The sequence below is a fragment of the Abramis brama genome, assembly GCF_963993115.1.
Source record: "Abramis brama genome assembly, chromosome: 21".
NCBI lineage: Eukaryota > Metazoa > Chordata > Actinopteri > Cypriniformes > Leuciscidae > Abramis > Abramis brama.
The window spans coordinates 2,460,441-2,472,620 of NC_139983.1; the positions used below are offsets into that span (position 1 = coordinate 2,460,441).

Below are 12,180 nucleotides of genomic sequence, written 5' to 3' on the forward strand. Positions count from 1 at the left end.
ATTACATGCACATACAATTATGGATTCAAATTGATTATGAATCATATTAGCTAATAGCTGCTTTTTATTTTGGGCACTTGAACAATTTATACTGTACAAGTTTGGTAGAGTTGGTTTAACTTTTAAACTTTGATTAAGTGTTATAACCTACTATTAATGGACTACTAATAACATTCAATGGATGCAATTCATATTTTGTACCAGTGTCATAACTATCAAAATTTCATTTTTTAGTTACCAGTGAAGAAAGAAGGATGTCACTCCTGATCATCCACCAATCCATACAAGGAGCATTATTAGTCCAAAAACTTATAACGTTTTTACAGTTTTTTGCACAATGTTTTTGGAATGTTTTGTTATTAATGGCTTTGTTTGAAATGTTCAATGTTGATTTAATCCTACATGAATGAAATTGTACCGCTTGCTTATGATAAACTATGGTGCATAGTAAAATGCAAAATCTCGCTCTCCGGTATATGGAGAGTTCAGCTAGCTTGCACATTTTAAACATCTTCCTCAGTTTTTTACACGGTTTTATAACTTAAAAAAAAAAGGCTAAAATAAACATACTATTGCTGCTACTAATAATAGTTCATATCACTATTGTTATTGCTGAAGGAATCACATTTAATCAATATTTGGGGGTCGTAGTGATACGTGTCGTTCAGGGTAACAAAATACTGTCATACAGTATAACACCAGTATTTTATATTAAAATACAATAATTTTGTTTTATTGACTCAGAGAGATGAAAACAAATCTCAAAGGATGAAGTGAAAGATACTTTTAATAGATTTTAGCATTTCTTTTCAGTTTAAGACAGGAAATATTTGTTAAAAAAATTGTAATTTTGAGTTGAACCTGTAACGCGTCAAATATGAGGTATTCAAAATAAAATAATGTAATTTTTTTCCGGGTAGGTATATTTTTGCAAGTCTAAGCATGGACATATAACCTTGTGATTATGAAAAATGGGCATTAAATTATATATTTTTTTAAATACACAGTGTTATACTGAATGACATTTTACTAGGGTAAGTGTCAGGAGTCAAGTTTGATTCCTCAGCTTTTTTCTCTTCTCCTGTTATGATCCAGCTGGGGATCGAACTTGGGTCTCCGATGTGTGTATGTGTGTCCTTGATGCTGACCACTCCACCACTGGAGGAGGTTGAACCCAAGTGCAGAGGAATGTGAACACAATGAAATCGCAAAAGTCTGAGTTTTATCTTTGGCTCTTTACTTCAGAGAAAAAAGCAAACTCAAACAACTCCCCTTGGGAGGCAATACAAAAAAGGGTAATCCAAAACAGAAGAGATATTCTTAAACATGAGTCCAGAAACATATATCCAAGAGACCACAAAAAGGAAACAAAAAAAAACATAGAATCCAAGTTCAAAAATAGAAGGCAGGAAAAATCTCAAACCCAAAGAATCCTTGAGAATGACAATGCTTAGACCAACATCAGGACTGAACAAGAACAAAAAGACAGTGGGGCCTTAAGTAGGGTTTGTCATTAGAAGTAATTCAACACAGGTGAGGGCATTACTTACAACAATTTAACAAAGGAGAATTAATCTGGGTTGAAATAACGCCATCTATTGGTAAAGTCAAGGGGCTTCAGACAAAACATTTGGAACGGCTCCTGACGTTCCCAACAGCTCGGGTTGAGTGGAGACGATGAAAATCTCTGATCAAACTCTTGTCCAGGATATGGTGAGTGGGGACCCAAAACCGTTCCTCCGGCCCATATCCTTCCCAGTCCACTAGAAACTGCCGTCTACCACGGAGCAGTCAAGTGTCCAATATCCACTTGACCCTGTATGCTGGCTGGCCATCAATGATCTGTGGTGCTGGGGGTGGCCTGGTGGCAGGAGACAGAGGACTGTATTTGACAGGTTTTAAGAGGGAAACATGAAAGGTGGGATGAATGCGCAACGACTTGGGAAGTAGGAGACGGTAGGAAACAGGGTTTACTTTCCTTAAAACCTTGAAGGGACCTATGAATCTGGGAACCAATTTGCGTGCTTCAACTCAGAGGGGAAGGTCCTTGCTGGACAACCAGACCTTCTGCCCTGGCCGTAGAGATGGTGCTGGTCTGTGGCGACGGTTAGCCTGTTGCTGTTGTAGCTGTGAAGTTTTCAGAAGCACAGCTCGGGCCTTCTTCCACACCCTGTGGCACCGTTGAACGAGATGTTGGGCAGCCGGAACTCCCACCTCAGACTCCTGCTGAGAAAACAAAGGAGGTTGATAACCAAATTGGCATTCAAAAGGTGACATACCCGTTGAGGAATGGCGAAGAGTATTATGGGCAAATTCTGCCCATATCAGGTGTTTGCTCCAGGTCATTGGGTTGGATGAAGCTAGACATCTCAAGGTTGTCTCAATCTCTTGGTTAGTTCTTTCAGTCTGTCCATTAGACTGGGGATGAAAACCAGATGACAGACTTGCTGAAGCCCCAATCAGCTGGCAGAAGGCCTTCCAGAACCTGGATGCAAACTGAGGACCATGGTCTGAAACCACATCTTGGGGAAAGCCATGCAACCTAAAAATATGCTGCAGTACAATCTCAGCAGTCTGTGGAGCTGAAGGAAGTTTTGGCAATGGAATAAGGTGGCAAACTTTTGAAAATCTATCCACAACTACCAAAATCACTTTGTTACCTTGGGAGAGTGGTAGACCCATTACAAAGTCCATAGAAATATGTGACCAAGGCCGAGCAGGGACCAGGAGGGGTAGCAGGTGACCTTGTGGACGAGACCTGGAATCCTTATGCTGGGCGCAAATGGGGCAGGCAGCAACAAAGGATTTGACATCACCAGCGATCTTTAGCCACCAGAAGCATCTGGAAATGAAGTCAAGAGTCCTACTGACTCCTGGGTGGCATGTGATTGATGAGGAATCCCCCCACTGTAAAACATCAGTTCGCACTCTTTTGGGTACAAAAAGACGGCCAGATGGCCCATTACCCGGGTCAGCTTCCTGCTGCTGTGCTTATCTAACAATGGTCTCTATTCCCCATCTAACTGAAGCCAGAATCTTGGAGGGGGGATAATCGTCACCGGGGTTGAAACCATGTTGTTGTGGATCAAACTGCCTGGAGAGAGCATCAGGTTTCTGATTCTTAGAGCCTGGTCGATAGGAGAGAACAAAGTCAAAGCGATTAAAAAATATAGTCCATCGGGCCTGGCGAGAGTTCAGTCTCTTGGCTTCTTGGATATAAGTTAGATTTTTGTGGTCAGTCCATACAACAAAGGGATGTTTGGCGCCCTCCAACCAGTGCCTCCACTCTTCCAATGCTAGCTTGACTGCTAATAACTCCCTGTTACCAATATCATAAATTATTTAACTAGAAGATAGTTTGTGTGAAAAGAAGGCACAAGTATGCAATATATGGTCTCTTCTGGCCTGCTGGTAAAATACAGCTCCTACCCCTACCTCAGAGGCATCCACCTCGACTATGAAGGGCAGCTCAGGATCGGGGATAGTGAGAATGGGCGCTGAAGTAAATCTGTCTTTTAGTTTGCAGAAAGCCTTCTCAGCCTCGTCTGTCCACTGGAAGCCCTTAATATTCTTCCTAGTAAGAGTCGTAAGTGGAGCAGCGATGGCACTGAAATTTCGTATGAACTTTCGATAGAAATTGGAAAAGCCAAGAAAACGTTGTACCTGCATAATGAAAGTGGGTTGAGGCCAATCTTTAACCGCTTTGGTTTTGGCAGTGTCCATCTGGATATGACCTATAGATACAGTGAAGCCCAAAAAGGAGACCTCTTGAACACGGAACTCACTCTTCTCAAGTTTGATGAACAGATGGTTTCTCAGGAGCTGCTGTAGGACTAGGCGAACATGCTGCACATGTTCCTGGAGGTCTTTGGAAAAGATAAGAATATCATCCAAATATACAATACAAATCTGTTCAGCATGTCTCTTAACACATCATTAATCAAAGCTTGAAATACAGCAGGGGCATTTACCAAACCGAAAGGCATGACTTTATACTCATGGCCCATTGGTGTATTAAAAGCGGTCTTCCATTCATCACCAGCGTGGATGCGGACCAGATGATAAGCATTTCGAAGGTCCAGTTTAGTGAATACAGTAGACCCCTGAAGCAACTCGAAGGCAGTAGACATTAATGGAAGAGGATAACGATTCTTTATGGTGATCTTATTGAGACCCCTGTAATCAATACAGGGTCGGAGTCCCCCATCCTTCTTAGCAACAAAGAAGAATCCAGCTCCTGCTGGTGAAGTCGAGGGACGTATAAAGCCAGATTTCAGGGCCTCGTGAATATAGTCCTCCATGGCCTTCCTCTCTGGTGGTGAAATGGAGAATAGTCTCCCCCTTGGAGGGCACATTCCAGGCAACCACTCAATTACACAATCATAAGGTCTGTGAGGGGGCAAGGATGAGGCTGCCTTCTTGCTGAACACTTCTAGCAGGTCTGCATAGTCAGGGGGAACACGGGATAACTCAGGAGGAGTTCTGGATGATTGCAGGGTAGTCTGACTTAACTTGGGAGAGACAAGAAGTTCAAGAGATGAAGTAGAGAGACACAAGTTATTACAATGAGGCCCCCATTTGACAATGTTACCAGAGAACCAGTTAATCTGGGGGTTATGAAGGGCTAGCCAAGGAAAACCAAGGATTAAAGGAAATTCTGGTGACTTGATTACATAAAACTGTATAGTTTATCGGTGACCCTCAACCCGAAGAAGTATAGGAATAGTGCTCAGACTCACCCGACCAGAACCCAGTGGTCTTCCATCCAATGCTGTAATGGTCAGGGGGTCATCAAGGTTGGTAAGTGGCACCTGAAGATGTCTGGCAATTTCCAAATCCATAAAGTTCCCAGCAGCCCCAGAATCCACAAAGGCCTTTAGGGGATGTGACTGATTGTTCCATAAGAAACGAGTAGACAAGAAAACCCCAGAAGATGCTGAGTTGGGAGAAGTAGTCTCTCTCATCACAGACCTCCCTTTACTGGACAAGAGTTGGCTTTTCCCGAAAGGATCGGGCAGAGAGCTAGAAAGTGGCCAGGTTCACCACAGTACAGGCAGCATTTATCCTTGATTCTGTGGTTCTGCTCAGACTGGGAGAGCTGTGATCGGCCCAGCTGCATGGGCTCCTCAGTGCAGGTTACAGATGAGGCAGGGTGATCATGAGGCAGGGGCAGTACCAAGGGATGTTGATTGGGAACATACCTAGAAGACATTGTGTGCTCCCGACACTTCTCTCGAAGACGATTATCTAACTGAATTGCCATTGCAATCAGGGACTCTAGGTCTGTTGCAGGATCCCGGGCTTCCAATTCGTCCTTGAGTTCATCAGAAAGTGCTGTTTTGAAAGCCACAGTCAATGCTTCAGGATTCCAGCCACTCTCCATAGCTAGAGTCCGAAACTCCACGGCTAATTCTGCGACACTTAGAGTACCCTGGCTTAGCTGAAGGAGGCGGCTAGCTGCCTCACGTCCCCTTACTGGATGTTCAAACACCCTCCTCATCTCGTCAATAAAACGACTGTAATCAGAACAGACTGCTGGTTGCGGAGACTGCTCCCACAGTGCAGTGGCCCAGGCTAGGGCTTTCCCAGATAAAAGGGTAATGACATAAGCTACCTTGCTACGTGATGTTGGAAACTTATTAGGTTGTAATTCAAAGTTCAGTGAGCACTGTGTGAGGAAGCCCTTGCATCTGCCAGGACTTCCATCATACCTTTCAGGGTGTGGTAGACGAACCTCAGAGTTGCTGGGAGGTGCTGTTGGAGCTTGGGGTTGAGAATCAGCATCCCGCTGTGGGTTCAAAAGAGCTTGAAGGTGCTGCAAGATCTCTGTGATGGCTTGGCCCAGTTTTGATACAGCAACTTCCTGTTGTGCAAGAACTTGTTCATGTCGTTCAATGGTGGCTGCCTGGCTTGAAACAGCAGCTAAGATGCGTTCTGCATTGGACAATGGTTGAGCTTCCTCCACTGGGCTTGTGTCCATGGTTCAGTCCTACTGTTATGATCCAGCTGGGGATCGAACTTGGGTCTCCGATGTGTGTATGTGTGTCCTTGATGCTGACCACTCCACCACTAGAGGAGGTTGAACCCAAGTGCAGAGGAATGTGAAAACAATGAAATTGCATAAGTCTGAGTTTTATCTTTGGCTCTTTACTTCAGAGAATAAAGCCAACTCTAACAACTCCGTTTGGGAGGCAATACAAAAAAGGGTAATCCAAAATAGAAGAGATATCCTTAAACATGAGTCCAGAAACATATATCCAAGAGACCACAAAAAGGAAACAAAAAAAACATAGAATCCAAGTTCTAGAAGGCAGGAAAAATGACAATGCTTAGACCAACATCAGGACTGAACATCAAGACAGTGGGGCCTTAAATAGGGTTTGTCATTAGAAGTAATTCAACACAGGTGAGGGCATTACTTACAACAATTTGACAAAGGAGATATAATCTGGGTTGAAATAACGACATCTAGTGGTAAATTCGAGGGGCTTCAGACAAAACATTAAATCTCCCTCTCCTTCGCGTGCACTCTCGCACAGCTGAGCACAATCTCAATCCCTCACTCATCTTCCCACACCTGTTTCCCATTTGTCCTAATCTCCTTGGTATCTAGATCTCGTGTTCTTTTCCGCTCTTTGTTGGTTTATTGTTTGCTCATTCATGCCTGTTACAGACGCCTCATCATTGTGCCTAATCTTGTTCTGTGTGTGCGTACATCAGACAAGAGTTATCACCTGTTATCCTGTACCAAGCCTGCTAGTCTGTGCTGCTGTGTCCGCCAAGTGGAGTCAGTGCTCATCATCTCCTGTGTGCACTTCCTGACAGCAACTACCTGTGCCTTTCACCCTGCCTGGTTGCAGCCTGGTCCTTTCAGTTTCATTGTCCTGTTCTGTGTCCACCTAGATGGCCGGTGATCGGCAGACAGCCTATCTTTGTCATTTATCTGATCCTCAATAAACCTCTGCAACCAGCTTTCGTTTTTGGGTCCTTTTCATACTGTGACAGTACGTTCAAATCAATCACAATAAAAATTAATTATTGGCTTTATTCTTGAACATAACTAAGGGCATAAGTGACACTCCAAAGAACATAAAAAAGCCTTTTAGGGAATTGTAATTGCTGTTTTATTTTTTGCTACTTTGAAAACCTTATTCGTCTTTGACCCCTTTACTTTCCATCGCAAACAAGTCTGAATTTGTTTAAACTCAAGGATGAGGGATGATGCAAATTCATACAAATACTGGCCATATGATATTTATCTGAAATACCCTAATAGAAAAGAAAGTGAAAGTGACATGTGAAGGCCAAGTATGGTAACCCATACTCGGAATCTGTCCTCTGCATTTAACCCATCCAAGTTAGTGCACACACAGGAGTAGTGAACACACACTGCAACCTGTGGACACACACACCTGGAGCAGTGGGCAGTTAGGTGCCTTGCTTAAGCGCACCTCAAGCAGTTTTAAAATTGGCCAGTCTTTTCATGAATATTTAAATCTTTAAAAACATGCTGACATTTATAAACAACATCTGTGGTCTATTGTTGATGACAAGATAATAGAACTTAGATGTTTGTCTATATAAAAAACAAACAAACAAAGAAAACAGACAAAAGAAACACAAAGCCACAAGGTTCATTTGAAGAAATCTAATTCCTTAATTGTGTTGTATTAGTACCCTAACCATAAGTAGGCTACATTTCAGGAAAGTGAAATTAGAGTGAAATTATGTGAATATTAATGTAATACACAGAATTTAACTGATGAAATAAAAAGATGGGAGAATTTTTCAAAATAACTTTAATGCATTTTGTAAAGAAACCATTGAAATCACAATTTTTTCTTAATGTCCTGACTAGGCTAGAAACAAATTCCATAAATATGTATGTATATAGACTGAGAGTGTATTAGGAAATATTTTATGAAAATGACAAGTTGAGATGGGGTGTATAACTATTCATACAAATTGCTAACAAATTCACCACAAAAAAAATACATTACAAGAATAAAAAAAAAAGAAGAAAAAAAAAAGATCCTAGACCAACATCAATATCACTTTAAGCTCTCTCTGACGCGCACTGATGCACGCTGTCTCTGCTACACGCACACACACACATGCTACTAAGAGATAAGACCTACAATTTTATTATATGCCCACAAATATTAATACAGACTGTCCATTACTGAGAAGCATAAGCATGCAGTAGAGAATATTATATAGCCAAATCAAATGGGATCCAGCAGTAAATAAAGATTTACGGCCTACCTTTTTTTGATGTTAAGTAACTTTACTGAAGAACAACGTTTCAAAGAACTATTCGCCAACTGGCTAACGTTAAATAATAATACAAATATAATAAATAAATAAATAAAAAATCTGTTGAACTGAGTAGGCTACATGTAGCCTACATTGGTCATCATTCACTGTTCATTCGCGAGTGTTGTGAATAAAGAATAGCATCCACTGTTGAAGGCTTCAGGATCATTGTTTGTTGTGGTTATCAAATCAAAATTCTTTCAAAATGACTTTTCCCAGTATTGGGAACTTTAAGTAACTCCCCACGCTCCAACTTCTCCCTGATGCTATGCATGGTCAGTTGTCACCTCAAGCCTGGTTTAAAGCCCAATTTATACTTGTGCGTCGAATTCACGCCGTAGCTACGTCGTAGGCTGTGTGTAGTGTACCCTTCGGCGTACCCTGACGTGCACCTCTCCAAAAATGTAACAACGCGTCAACTCTACGCGGGGACGCAAGTGCTGTGATTGGTCTGCTAGGACCGCTCCCTCGGGTTTCACATGCTCCCTCTGCGCGCGTCAACGCGGACAACGACGCAGAAGTATAAATGAAAACCAATGCGTTGCCTACAGCGTAGAGGCTCCGGCGTAGGTCCGACGCAGAAGTATAAATCAGCCTTAAGCCTGGTTTATACTCAACGTGTCCGCACGAGCGCGAAGGTGCACGCGGCAAAAATGACGTCATTGCGGTGTGGGCGGTCGCGCGCGTTGGGTTCGCAAGACCCAATTTCGCCTGGCGGTGTGCACAACATTTTTTGTAACAACACGCGCGGCGCCGCATCCGAAGATGAACGACTTCGAGCCGAATCTGGCTGAGCTCGAAAGGCCTATTTATACTTCTGCGTCGAACTCACGCCGTAGCTACGTCGTAGGCTGTGTGTAGTGTACCCTTCGGCGTACCCTGACGTGCACCTCTCCAAAAATGTAACAATGCATCAACTCTACGCGGACGCAAGCGCTGTGATTGGTCTGCTAGGATCACTCCCTCGGGTTTCACATGCTCCCTCTGCGCGCGTCAACGCGCACAATGACGCAGAAGTATAAATGAAAACCAACACGTTGCCTACAGCGTAGAGGCTCCGGCGTGAGTTCGACGCAGAAGTATAATGGAGCCTTTAACAACGCGCGCGACGCTGCATCCGAAGATGAACGATTTCGAGCCGAATCTGGCCGAGCTCGAACTTCTTACCACACCGGCACCCAGTTTGCACGTCTTTTGAGTTGCTTACATTTAAAAAATGAGCATACAATAGCATAAAAAGTATTTTTAATGAACATAAAGGTCCATGTTTAATAAAAATGTTCACGAAACTTAATGAAATGTTTAGTGAAATTAGAAAATATGTAAGAGATCGTTAATTTAGTTATGTTGTATACACATTCTCATATCCATATATTTTGTTTTATTGTCACGAGTAATAATCTCAGGGTTTACTGGGTTTTACATGATTCTTTTTGTAGTGTGGTATTGGTGGTGGTGTACTAAAATAAACATTGTCACGTGTGTGTAGCTTTCTTCTTCTCACCGCTGATTCCTGATCCCCTGTCGTTTCAAAGAATAGTACAACGGCGAGCGCGTCAAGTATAAACGCCTCATCCGTTTGGGGAGGTGCGTGCGCAGTCTGCGGAGACTCGCGCTGCGGAGCCAGGCGAAAGTATAAAGGCTGACGGTGCGTGTCCACTACAGCAGCAAAACTCCGCTCAATGCCGCTGGCAACGCTGTAACGTCTCCGCTTTGGGGTGTGTCTGTTGCGTTTAATCTAAGTTTTTTTCAACACACGGACAGTATAATCACCAGCGATGCACGTGATTACATTTAGAAATAGACAAGCTTTGTTTCCAAATGCACCAAGCAAAGATCCTTTCAATTTTATAAACTTTTATAAACCCAGGCCCAGCCAATATAATCACAATGAACACATCCAAAATAAAATCTTTAACATATATAACAACTGCAAAGCATCTAATTTGTAAACAAAATGATTTACGCATTAAATCCAGCATAAACTCCGGCACAATTAGCATATTTTTAAACTCTCAAAACAGACGTCACATCCCGAACCTCACAGCAATTGGCTGCCGACCGCGTTTTTCGCTTTATATTTGCATAAAGTCGAGAACTGCCCAACCTTTTGACGCTCTCAGTCGCTCTCAGCGCTTTCTCCGGTCCGCTGTCAATCCCAAAATGCACTGCGCGAGTGTGAAGCTCGACTTCCATAGGAATGAATTGAAAACGCTCGCTCTGCTCCGCTCGCACCGTGCCAGTGGACACGCACCGTTAATGCATGCACTTGCGTCGCGTTTCTCACGTAAACGCATATTGCGTTGCATATTTATAATATTATCAATATAACAATATTTCATACAGTAGCCTGCGCTCTGCACATACTGTATATTATGGGCACGATGAAAGGAAATAAGCTAAATGAGCCTGAGTCCGACCCGAGCCCGATCCCGATCTGTAAAAAAAATAAAAATGGCCCTACTGTCACCAATAAGTGACAAAATAACCCCAACATTTTCCTATGTTGTGATTTGTATAGTCACAACGTGTACAAGGTCACATGAGACACAGACATCTTCTAACCATACATACTGGAAAGTATATTCATATTCAGAAGGCGAAGCACTGCTACTTGGGCGGAGTGATTTGCTCGCAGCAGCTGAGAAGCCCTGTGGTGAGGAGCAGAAAGTTCGTAATGACATTTATTTGCAAGGGAAATATATACACACCCAACAGCAATTGTTCATGCCATAAAAAGGAGAAAAGACTTCCTGACACTTGCCTCATTTGCCTCAACACACATTTCCAGAGGTTCGTGAATGGTCTATTTGAACATCATCGGCATTCTGTTGAGTTTTCAGAGCACTTAAGGTGAGCAAAAATTTACTTTTGAGAACAACAGTTTTTAAAGGGATACTCCACCGTTTTTTCATATTAAACTATGTTATTCCCTTAACTAAGACAAGTTGATACATACCTCTCTCGTCTCAGTGCGTGCACTTAATCGCTCTAGCGCGCGGTGACACTTTGAAAGCACTTAGCTTACCCCAGTATATTCAATGGTATCTAACAGCAATGAATTTAGAAGTGACCAAACACATCAACGTTTTCCCTATTTAAAAACAGTTACACGAGTAGTTATACGACCAAGTATGGTGACACAAAATAAAACGTGGCGCTTTTCTAAGCGGGTTAAAAAGGATAACTATAATGTATGGCGGAATAGAACTTTTGGAAGTACTTCGACAGGCGCAGTAAAAAGTCACGCCTGATCCTCTTCCCACTAGGAACCCACTAGGAAGAGGATCAGGCGTGACTTTTAAAAGGCTTAGAAAAGCGCCACGTTTTATTTTGTGTCACCATACTTGGTCGTATAACTACTCGTGTAACTGTTTTTAAATAGGGAAAACGTTGATGTGTTTGGTCACTTCTAAATTCATTGCTGTTAGATACCATTGAATATACTGGGGTAAGCTAAGTGCTTTCAAAGTGTCACCGCGCACTAGAGCGATTAAGTGAAATGAGATGAGAGAGGTATGTATCAACTCGTCTTAGATAAGGGAATAACATAGTTTAATATGAAAAAACGGTGGAGTATCCCTTTAAGAAAATGTAGACTAAATAGTAGTACTGAAATAGAGAAGGCATTTGTTACAGTTTTTCTAAATTGCTAAAACACTAAATCCCATTCTCTGAACCAAATTCTCAATAGCCTAAACCAATCTGTCAAATAAATCACTCTTTCTGTAAAACATTAAACAAGTTCAGGCAGTTAGACACTGTTTGCAAATCTCATGCACTTTTTTTTCAAAACTCTAAACACATTTTGCACTGTGATGCACTTATGTTTCAAAATGCTAAACACAGGCAGGCAAAAGTTAA

At 42.3% G+C, this 12,180-nt stretch overlaps 1 protein-coding gene across 1 annotated transcript in view; it reads right to left on the reverse strand.

Annotated features, from left to right (window-relative positions):
- Window positions 1-11,565, reverse strand: part of LOC311072354 (uncharacterized protein) — a 193,495-nt gene extending 181,930 nt beyond the window's left edge. Inside the window, exon 1 of the mRNA XM_084097319.1 lies at window positions 11,370-11,565. The gene's annotated coding sequence lies outside the window, so the exon portion shown is untranslated. The remainder of the gene's footprint in view (window positions 1-11,369) is intronic.
- Between the last annotated feature and the right edge of the window lie 615 nt (window positions 11,566-12,180).